Source organism: Talpa occidentalis, unplaced genomic scaffold, assembly GCF_014898055.3.
Source record: "Talpa occidentalis isolate TD23 unplaced genomic scaffold, MPIMG_talOcc4v2.1 talOcc4.4, whole genome shotgun sequence".
Taxonomy (NCBI): Eukaryota; Metazoa; Chordata; class Mammalia; order Eulipotyphla; family Talpidae; genus Talpa; species Talpa occidentalis.
The window spans coordinates 63,534,412-63,546,833 of NW_023604295.1; the positions used below are offsets into that span (position 1 = coordinate 63,534,412).

Here is a 12,422-nt window from a genome sequence, read left to right on the forward strand (position 1 = left end):
GTGGCAGCTGGGGTAAAAGCAAAATTAATGTGACCATTCTCGCAGTGGCAATCGACTCTGCACATTAAGAAATATTTTTTTTCATGTAGAATTCACCAGGGTTTGATTCCACAAAAGCCACAGTAACTTAAATAATCTTCCTCTGTCCCACACCTCAGTACAAAGAAAAGTCATCAGAGAGTAAAACTAATCACAATAAGCACTTGCAGAACATGTAGCAGGAATTAAGGAACTTTGTTATTTTTCATAAATGAGTATACTGTTATGTGTACATTATTTCCAAAAGCTATAGAAATATTGCTTATCATAATTTAATTTCAGAGTTTTCAATGTATGCAGACATAAAGAATAAGAATTATTTCTAACTAAAACAAGTCTTCACCTTTTTAATCACAATGTATATAAAATTATATTTTCATTTTATCTTCAGAACACATTCTTAATACATAATATGCATTCAGCTAATTTCCGTAACAATCCAATGAAGGAAAAACCATTACATTTCAATATTCGCAGAGAAGTGACTAGGCAAGGAATTAAGCAACCTAACTGTAGAAACTGTTTTTAAATATTGCCAATGTATACATACAATTAAGTGTTTATTGACTCTCAAGTGAAATATTTTATTGCAGGACTGGTGGACTTATTCAATATTTATTCTTACTTTTATTCATCCATTATTTATTTTCACTTTTGCTCATTAACTCAGCAGACATTTAGTGAGCACTTACATGCCACATGTTGAGATACATCATGAGGAATTCCTGTCTTCCTGAGGTGCTTGGGGAGACAAACGTATGTAAAATAGCAAGGAAAACACAGTGTTTTAGGTCCTGTGTTACATATTTGAGTAGCCTACAACGAGGAAAAAATGGAAGTCATGAATCTATATGGAGGAGGAAAGTCTTGATTTGAATCTAAAGTGGAAAAGTGCCACCAAGAGGGGCATTCCAGGCAGAAACAGGTGACTGGAGAGCACGCTGCTCTCTAGGAGTTTTAAGTGGTCAAATAAAACTGATGTTTGGACAATAATTAGCCAAAATTATCCTAGAGGGCCTCCCCAGTGGCTCAGCGGTTGAGCGCTGGGTTGCGAAGTTACCCGCAGCCTCTGCAGTGCCTGTTCGATCCCCGGCTGCTCCCCGGCCCCCGGAGGAGGGTCCCACATGGCCCGCAGACCTCTCCTGCGGCCCACTGCTCCCCTCAGCAGTGTACTTCAGTCCTTCTGCCTGCTCTGCTCCCCGCTCTGGCTCTGGTGAATTCTCTCACTCTCCCACTTCTGACTGTACCCAGTGCTTGCATAAATAAATAAACAATAAATAAATAAATAAATAAATAAATAAATAAATAAATAAATAAATAAAATAATTTTAAAAAATTATCCTAGAGAAGAAGCAAGTACCAGATTAATGGAGACTTTGAATAATCTGCCAAAGAATGTGGACTCTCCATCAATCTGTGGGAAAACTTGAATATTTTTAAGGAGAGGAGTAATTTTATCTGCTTTTTATTTGTTAAAGGTCACTCCTGCAGCAGTTTGAAGGATGAATTTTAATTGGAGGTTAGCAAAAATGGAGGCAGGGATACAAGTTATGTGATTCTCTGTAGTTCACAAATGAAGTGATGAGAGATTTTACTAAGTCACAAAGGTGAAAAGGAGGGGATAGATATGAGTGAAGAAGCTACACAAGAGAGTCTCTAAAGAGTGAGGAGAACGGGAATTCTGTCACAATTATTGAGTTCATAATGAGGGAGAAGCATATTTGGGGAAAATGTGACTTCTATTTGGTCACACTTTGAGCTAAATATTTGATGTTTTGTTGGATAAGGGTAATCATCCATTGCATATTTAGAGCTCAGGAGAATGATGTTGACTGTAATTTGATCAGCATGAATAGTCACTTTACCCACAGTAAAACTAGAAGAAGGGTGAGGGTTGAACTGGACTCCACCATCACTGAAGGACAGATGCAAAGGAAGATACAATGAAAACAGGAATAGGAGGGGAGCTGGTAGAGAAGAGTATCAAATAAGACAAGTGTGGCTTTCTAAAAGCAAACAGGCAACAGTGGCATGTGTTATAAAGACAGACTACAAGATGATCAATCCAAATATTGTTAAATATTTTACTTTTAAAGTGTTAATAGACTTAAAATATGTAGGTAATACATTTTGAAGGCATTAAGATAGTATACTTTCAAATTTTACTAAGCATGATAGACTGACTCAAACATGACTGTATTGTTTTCCAAGGATTGCTGTACAAAGTACCATGAACTGGATGACTTAAAACAACAGAAATATATTCTCTCAGAGTTCGAGGCTATCAAACCAATCTAAAGATGTTACTGGTGTTGATTCCTTTTGAGACCTCTGAATTTGGTCCATGTTGCTTTCTTAGCTTCTAATGACAACTGGCATCTATGATGTGCCTTTGTTGATAAATACATCACTCCAATCTCTGCTTCCATCTTCACATGCTGGACTTTCCCCTTTGGCTCTCTTTACTGATCACCCTTTGTGTCTCTCTTTTCTTATAAGGACACCAGTCTTATCAGATTAAGGGTCCACCTTACTTCAATATGACCTCATCCTAACTAATTATACCTTCAACCACTCTATTTCCAAATAAGGTCACATTCTGAGGTACTGGTGCGGGAAATCACATATATTTTGGGAGGATACAATTTAATCCATTCAATTAGCAAAACTACTTATACTGGACATACACATACTAAAACTACATAGCCCTCTACTAAGAAGACAATAGCTTGATTTTATAGATAACATTGCTGGATTTCTTCTATTGTATTTTTTTAAAAAGAATTTATTTATTTATTTTTGGCTTTGTAGAGTTTATTATTTTTTTAAATTTTATATATTTTTTACATCATTTTTTATTTTTGCACAATGTATGCATTTTCATCTTGGTTGTAGTCCTCATACAATTCCCACCCCCCTTGTTTTGCTCCTACTCCCTCCTCTCTCCCCCACCTGTAGTGGAAACAACCCAAATGCCCCAAAATAGATGACTGGATCAAGAAGATACGGTGCATATACACAATGGAATATTACTCAGTAATCAAAAAAGAGAAACTCATGCAACTTTGCAGCAACATGGATGGAGCTAGAAGGGATCATGCTCAGCAAAATAAACCAGAAAGAAAAAGAAAAATACCAGATGGTCTCACTCATAGCAGGAATTTAGAAAACCTAAATAAGGGACCAAGAAAAAGACTAATTATAATAAAGTAAAAATCAAAATCAACAAGCATCTATTATATTCTTTATGCATGATGTCCTCTGAGGTTGTGTAACATGGCAAGCCTGTATTTATCTTTGGCACATGAGCTTTTATTTACCACGTTCTTTTTTTTTTTTTAATTCACCAAGTCATTCACAGGACTGCAACAATGAATATATTTTCAAAATGATTTACATATGAAAAAAGTAGACTCAGAAAGGATTGGCAACTTACTCACTTAAGGTCATACAATTGACCTTGCTGACTCCATTCCCAATGCTCTTTCTAAATCACTACAATATTGTGTGCCAGATATGATGTCATCTTAAGAATAAAAAATGAATCCAACTGAACATAATAGACATTTCCTGCTTTTGTTTATTTGCAGTTCATTTTCCTTTGATTTTGGAAGAGCACATTAAAAGCCACAATTCCCACAAAGTGGGATGGGAACACAAGTGACTTATGGTGGTGGACGATGGCACTTTGATAGTAGATGTGTTGTAGTAACAAGTGGGGAGCCAATACCTCTAAAACACAAACAACACTGTAAAACAATGTTATCTCAATTAAAAAAATAACAAAACAAACTCACATTTTATTTCTCTCATTTCATATGGTTTCTATTTGATAGCGGTGGGGCTCATGTTTACCCTTTCCATCCCTATTGAGTTCCAGAAGTGAGAAAATGGCCTACTGGGCCAATGAAGCTCAATTCCAAGACTTTGTTTTAAGTATTAGAGGATAAAGGTTCCTATTCATTGGAATTGAAGTAGGTAGGGGCTTGGCTTCTAGATATAGGGGGCTGAAACAAAGCATACCTCACCATGATAGTGAAGCCGTGATAGAATAAAGAAGCCAAGAGACAGGAGCAACACCTTTTTCCCCATTTAAAATCCAGATACAGCCATACCTGTAGCTAAATGATCCTGGATTTCTAGTTAAGAATGTCAGCAAACTTTGGATTAGGACAATATGTCTTGGGTTTTTATAACTTCTCACCAAAAGTGCCCTGACAAGTATATTTTGCAAATAAAACAGGAAAACCAATAGACAAAACTGATTTCAAGTCATCATTATTCAAAACTGGACTTCAAGTCAATATTATTTATATAACCTTCATTTTAATAATAAGAATATGGTCTTTAGCAGAAAAATTCTTTTTTTTTAAAGATTTATTTTTTTATCTATGCATACAAGAACTGAGGTGCAGGCCAGAGATGTGGTGGTGAGAGGATTCACCAGAGACAGAGAAGGGACAAAACAGTCAGATTGACAGAAATACACTGCTGAGAGGAGCAGCAGGTGAGACAGGAGAGGTCCTGGTGGGGGATCAAACTTATGCTGCAGTGGCTGTCCATAGCTTGATAGTGCTGAGACTTTAACCCCTGCACCACCAGGGAGGCCTAAGCAGAATTATCCTTTAGAGTCAAAGGTTTCTCATGGAAATTGAGGAGGTTTGGCTAGATTGGTTTAGTACTAAGATTCTCTTCAGTTTTCACTTGGAAAATTCAATAAAAACTTTCTTTCCTTATGAAGTCTCCCAGTGGCAATTTGAAAAATTAAAAGTCCTAAACATGAGTGAATATGTGATTAAAATTACGTATTAAAATTTTTAACAAATGTGGTTACTCACAGTAAATAAAATACACATTGAAAAAAAAGTAGGGGGTCTTCCTGGTGGCCTAGGGGTTAAGTCTCAGTGCTACCATAGCTGTGGCCTGAATTTCATGCCTGGCCTGGGAGGTGACTCACATGGCACAGCAGACCTCTCCTGTCTCATCCTTTGCTCCCCTCATCAGTGTATTTCAGTAGATCCACCTATTCTGCTACCCACTCTGTCTCTAACACTTCTGGCCTACACCCCATTCTTCTATGCATAGATAAACAAATCTTTAAAAAAAAGAAAAAAATGTAGACTGTTTACTCAGTATCTAAAATTGTGTAAATTTGAGGATGCAATATTTTAAATTTATCATTATAATATTTTATGTTAGCCTGAAGGTGGGCCTCCTTAGGAACTAAAATTTTCTCTATTGTTAAAATCTGGGTAATATATTAGTATTATTTTAGTTATAAGAATTGTTTTATTTGTTCCATCTTACAATTAATAGTAATGTTAAGTTTTACATGTTGTATAATTCAAACTTCCATCATCTGATAAATTTACTCTTCCAAATTTTCTTCTTGGAGGTAGTGTAAAATATTTCCTGAGTCTGTTACCAACCATCTCTGACTTAAAAATGTTACCTCAGGCAGAAAAATGTGAAATATTAAACTTGACACATGGGAAGCTTTCTTTTATTCTGTTAATTTATTTAATTTACATGTATACATCCTCTTTTAGGGAAATAACTATTCTACTTTTTGGAACAAGCTAAGAAATTCCAGTCAGCTCACTCTTGCTCTTCCTTTTCTTTAAGTAGCCTCTTTCTTTGTTTAAATCTTTTCTAGCATCTTATACTTCCTATGCAGACCTGTTTTCCCCAGGGAATATTCTGGAATTTCTTACAATGAGATATGATCTATATTAAAGGAATCATTAAATTATAGTAACTCAAGTTAATGGGAGGCATTTTTGTATACTTTCATTTCAGTGTAATGGAATATTTCAGTGATTAGGTGAATGAAACAGTGACAGAGCCACAGAGGTGCTATAATTTTTTGTATTTATGGATTGCTCTACCAAATACAATAGCATGTCCTATATAGTATATGGGAAGGCCAAAATGAAAACTATACTTACTTCAAGAGAATCATGCCATTAATACTTAGGGGAAATGTCAGTGCATTATTTTCAGACCTAATAATCCTCTAACAGTCATTGCATCTGAATGAAAAGGAGAAAAAAAAAAAAAAAACAATTGCTGATATCTTTGGTTGACATTGGTGATGAGCGGAAAATGAGTTAAGTTCACTTGCAGTGATTGATGTAAACGAATAAAAATGTCAATAAATCTGAATTATTCTCTGATTCAGTGCTAGTGCTGAATCAAGTACTAGTGGACTAAGGTGTGCCTACTTTTATCAGGCCAAGCAGATAAAATACTGTGTTTCTTTACTTATTCCAAAGTTGGGATTGAGTGCTATGACATACAGGATACAAGTAGGTAATATGAGGGGGAGATATAAAGATGAATTAGTTGTGGTTCTATTTTTAAATTGATTCTGTTCTATTTTAGGGAAAAAAAACATGTACCTAAGTAATTAAAATGTAATCTATAGAGGGTTTAATTTTCAGATGTGAAAAACATAAAATATAACTATTGTCCACAGAAAGAGGAGATTACAAAAGTCCAGAGAAACAGTTATGAGAAAAACTGTCAACTTGATATAAATGTGATTGACATTAGAGTGTGTTTAAATTTAGAGTCAGGCTTGAAATTCTAGAAAAAATATGCTCCTTCTTTCCTTTTATTGTTCCCTTTATTCTTTCCCTCACTCTACCCTATGCTTCCCTTACTTTTCCTCTTTTCTAATTTGCCTTCATCCATGTATCTATAGTATTTACTCTGTGCTCAGTATCATACTAGGCACTGTAATAAACAGAACAAAGACTTCCTCAATAGCCCATGGGTCCCTAAACCTCACCCCATAATAACACAGTACTTCTCACTCTATTAAAAACCAAACTTAAAATACATTATCAGGAGTTTTGTATGCACACACACACACATAAATATATGACTGCATATATAACTATATATTTAACTATACATGCTTTATAGAGAAAAGATTGAAGAACAATATGGTGAAGCTAAAATAGAAAATCAAGATTACATAGATAAAACAGGTGGCCAGTACACTCAGTTTTGCCCTTTATAATTAGGGAATTAAATGTCATTACAAATCAAATGAAATTGTTTCATAGAGATACGGCTGTTTAGCATATATGAGAGCAACTTTGGTATCTAAATGAAAAAATCAGGCACCAAGTATACACTTAACTTAGAACAGGGTCACAAACAAAATTCTAGGAGTTTGAAGACTCCAGATGAATACATAATGATAAGATAATTTTGCTCTACTGACTGGCAGTGACTGGGCTGGTGGAGTCTCTACAAAGGATGAGTTAAGCAGGGTGTAGGTGAGAGGAAGTCTCAACTAGGGCAGAAGACAGTGCAGATGCTGCATTGTTGATGAAAATGTCCCAATACTCAGAGGAATGGTTAAACGGTGCTTGAGGTCTTAATATTGTGAACTGAGAACTGAGAAAACAGACTTTGAGTCATGCATACAAATTACAGCACAGCATGTTAGGGGCAATGTAGCTATCTAATCCACTACAGAAGTTAAGAAAGGATGTTTTATGTAAGCTGACTCATCTAAGTAGAGTTTTCTGGCTGAATAAAGGGTAATAAAAGCAGGGGAGGTAAAGGAGAGTTTTCCTAGAAAAGGATCAAGTATGATCAAATAATATGAAGAAAGAAGCAGCATGGCAGGTTTGGGGGAACTATGAATGATTCACTGTCACTAGAAAACAAATTACAAGGCAGGAAATATGGCTAAAAATATGTTGGGGGCACAAGCCAATCATATTGAACCTGGAATTTCTATACTCAGCAGCATGAATATAATTATGGCTGTGAAGAGAAGTCAGTGTAGGATTCTAAAAAAGAAGGGAAATTAAAAATGAATTAAAAATGAGGAAAATCAGTTTTGTATTAAAAATATTGATTTAACATATGTTATTCAAATGCTCATATACTAAAAAAATGAACCTTGGCCCATACCTCATATAAAAAATTCAGTCAAAATGGATCACAGACCTCTAACTAAAATAAAAAAAAACCTAGCGGATAGCAGAAGAGAACCTTTGGTTATATAGAATTTTTAGATAGAACAAGAAGCATAAGCCATAAAATAAAATAAAAAAAATTGAGATTTTTAAAATTAAAAGCACTTACTCTTAAAAAGATAACGTTTATAGTTTAAAAAAAAAGCTATGAACTGGAATATCTACAAGAGACATTTCTGAGAAAGGATTATATCCAGAAAATATGAAAATAATTTGCGAAAGAAAGAAAAAAAATCTCAGTTAAAAAATGGACATAAGTCTGGACACACTTCATCAAAGAAGATATATGGATAGTAAATAAAAATATGAAAAGATGATCAAAATCAATAGTCATTAGAAAATTCAACTTAAAATGGCAATAAGATACTAATATTCACCAGAATGATTAATTTTTAAAATATAACAATACCAACTGTTGTTGCTAGTGCAGAATCATTGAAATTCCTTTACAGAGGATATGCAAAATTTAAATCCAGCTTTGAAAAATGTTTGGCAGTTTCTTAGAAAATTAAGCATATATTTACATTTGATCTAGTCATTTCATATTTAGGTATTTATGCAAGATAAATGTAAATATATATGTACACAAAAAAACTTACACATGGATGTTCAAAATTTCCAAATTGGAAACAACCCAATGTCCTTCAACCACTAAATGCACAACTAAACTATAGTATATCCATACAAAGGAATACTGCTTAACCTCACTAATTACAAACATGGATGAATCGCAAGTGAATTCTGATAAGAAAATAAGCTAAATTCAAAAAGTTATATATTTCCTTTGTAGAGCATTGTAAAACACGCTCTTCCTTAAAGAAGTATTCTGATTGAAGTAGAATAATCACTATTAGAATACACTAGTAATAACTGCTATAGGCAACACCTACTATGGATGACAAAATTAGTAGGAAATAATTCTGGGGATATTGTTTATTTGCATATTTAAATTATTGCCATCTAGCTATCTGTCTCTGTCTATCTATCTATCATCTTTCAAGTTGCAAAAGGGCAAAAGTAAATTTTCTTTTTTTTTTAAGATGTATTTATTTATTTATACAAGCACTGGGTACAGTCAGAGGCGCAGGAAGGTGAGAAAATTCACCAGAGCCAGAGTGGAGAGTAGAACAGGCAGACTGACAAAGTACACTGCTGAGGGGAGCAGCGGACGGCAGGAGAGGTCTGAGTGCCATGGGACCCTCGCCTGGTGGCTGGGGTTCGAACTGGTGCTGCAGAGGCTGTGGGCAGCTTCGCAACCCAGTGCTCAACTGCTGCACCACTGGGGAGGCCCCAAAAGTAAATTTTCAATGGAGTAATCTTGGAGATATCACCTTAACCAACTGACCCATGCTAACATCCCAAGAGGAGATCATTTCCTCCTTAACACAATATACTAAGAAGAGGATATAATTTTTGTGATGTTCCTGCCCAATATGCGTAACCGCACACTGAATCATGATAAAAATAATAGACAGACCTAAACTCCTGGATAGTCTGCAAAATAACTGACTAGTAAAGCATCTTGAAAGCATCAGGGTCATAAATAACAAGGAAAGACTGAAGAATTGTCACAAATTGGAAAATACCAAGAATATATAACTAATTGCAATGTAGGATCCTGGATGGGGTTGTAGAGCAGATAAAGGACATTAGTGGAAAAGTTGATAAAAGTCCAGAGTTAAGAAAATATCACTGTACTGATATTTATTGGTTTTGATAATATTCACATGATTATGCAAAATTCTAACATGAAGGGAAACTGAGTGTTATATTATTTTTATAATGTTCTCTGTAAATCTGAAATTATATAAAAATTAAAATTTAAGAAAAATCTCAGCAACATTCCAGCAATATATGCATTACCATATTGATTATGATACTGAATAAGAAGCTTGCTGGGCTTCCATTTACTAATTTCATTGATAATTTCTTAATAAGAAATCTAACATATGGGGGGATACTCATTTTCAGTGACCAAGACTTCTACCAGTCCCACATAAAGATCATCAGGAACTTGGTGAAATTTCCTCATTAATGAGTGACTGCTTTACCTTTGCAGTCTGGCAGGCTGGTTCTCATTCTCCTGAGTTCATGGATGAAAATCTGGGTTTATCTACAGGCTTCTTAAATTTGGAACCATCAAACTCTTTGAGAGCAAATTACATCATGAGTAATTTGGAATGAATTTTTTTTAATAACTTTTTTTTTTGTTTTTAAAGATTTATTTATTTATTTATTTATTTATTTATTTATTTATTTATTTATTTATTTATTTATTTATACAAGCACTGGGTACAGTCAGAAGCGCGGGAGGGTGAGAGAATTCACCAGAGCCAGAGCGGGGAGCAGATCAGGCAGAAGGACCGAAGTACACTGCTTAGGGGAGCAGCAGGCAGCAGGAGAGGTCTGCGCGCCATGTGGGACCCTCCTCTGGTGGCTGAGGAGCAGCCGGGGATTGAACCGGCGCTGCAGAGGCTGCGGGCAGCTTTGCAGCCCAGCGCTCAACCGCTGCACCACTGGGAGGCCCTGGAATGAATTTTTTATTTTTGAAAAAAAGTAAGACTATGCCCTCTAGATGGCTCTATTCAATTTTATTTTAATGGTAATAAGCACAGTATATCTATATGCCTGAAATTGTATTTATATTCCCTTTTTCTAGTTCTTACAGTTTACAGTGTTATCTTCACACTAAGCCACTTGTTACTAGAATTTTTTTTTTAACTTGTTGCTTCTTATTATAGTCTTCCTAATAAGGCTGGTTTAAGAAGGTGAGAAAACTACGGGAAGGAGAGAATGAGTTAGAGATAGATCTAGGCAGGTGATTAGAGTGAATGACCTTGAGAAAAGCCAGACATGTAAACACTGAAGGGACAAGAATAAATTCCTCCTGAACACAGAAGTTTATTCTCTCCTGTAGAGTACTTGCTGTACTTACACTCTGGCAGAAAGAAAATAAGCAGGTGATCCCAATTAGCCCAGTGCTGCTTGAACAGAGTGTAAGACACAGGCCACCCGGCTATGTCATCTTGTTACTATTTGTTACAGTCACACTTGGTTCATTTCTATTTATTAATATGCATACATTGCCATTCCAAGTATCCGATATTTTCTAGTAGATATCCTAAGAATACACTAAGATTCCAGAAATTGCACAAGGATAATTCAACACTATTTTTACTAGCAGTGAATAGCAAGGATGATAGGCAAAGAGAAAAAGCATAGAAAATAATGATTTCTTCTCTTCTGCCTCTCACTTTTCTTTTACCTAAGTTGCCACTTTCCCCGCTGGCATGCTATCGCTCTCTCATTTATCAATAGTCCTTTTTGGGGCAGCAGCTTTTGTCATGATCTCCAGTTTTTCTTGTGTCTTCAGTGATGCCCACATCTTCCTAACTTTTCAGCTACCTTTGTGCCCATTTAGGAGTCAGGTTGGTACATTTCATTCCAAAGTTTTAGGAATTTGACAAATGAAACTAATGGGAAAGATGAATGTATGTTTTGAGGTAACTTTGTGATTTTGCATGAATACAATCTAGGATTCAAGAAGAATGTTGAAGAATGAATGTGGAGGGACCTGACCCAGGTGTGCAGGCATTTTGGCTTTTTTGCTGACTGCCAAATACCTACTGCTTAAGAAAGTGCCAAACACATGCTAGGCACAGTGGAAACACTATTTGAATAAACGAATAACCACAAGGATACTGAGTATTTGCAATTTAATAAGAAATCAACACAATCTAATGTGTTTTTTAAAAAACTAACAGTCTGATTGCCTTTCTCACTCTATAGTCCATTGTAATCTGGCTTCCATCATCACGGTATGCAGTAATGGATTGTGTTCTCATAATTAGTCCATTCGATAGATGCTTTTCAATCTTTATCTTAGTTGGCTTCCCAGTTCATTTTATTCTGTTGATCTCTTCCTCATTCTTAAAAATCTGTTCTTCCTATTTTAGGTTATGCCTTCCATCTTTTTCATAAGCTACTGTTGTTCATTGTGCCTGGTAAGGGTAGTTCTCTTTACCCCCTGGGTAAATTCATCCTCCTTATGGCTACACCTGCCAACCAGTATTCATCCAGTGAATACGCTTTAATTTGTACTTGCAGACCAACTTCCACCCAGGCTCCTGAGGCTTTCTGGCAGTATTTAATGTCCCATCTTCTCACACTTATCATGTCCAGGTCAGAATTCATTATTTGTCCTTCAAATATAGTATTCAGAATTTCCTCTTCATCTTCCTTTTATGTAAACCAGAAACTTGGAAACCATCCAAAACTATCCCCGTGTCCTCATTATTCACATATAATTAGTGATTAAATCTCTTAATTTAACCTTGAAAATAATTCCTTAATCTATATTCTTCTTCTTATGTTTATTTAATC

General features: G+C 35.3%; 1 protein-coding gene across 1 annotated transcript in view; it reads right to left on the bottom strand.

The window, feature by feature from the left end:
• The window catches only part of EPHA6 (EPH receptor A6), a 655,437-nt gene that overhangs the window by 153,733 nt on the left and 489,282 nt on the right, over nt 1–12,422 (bottom strand).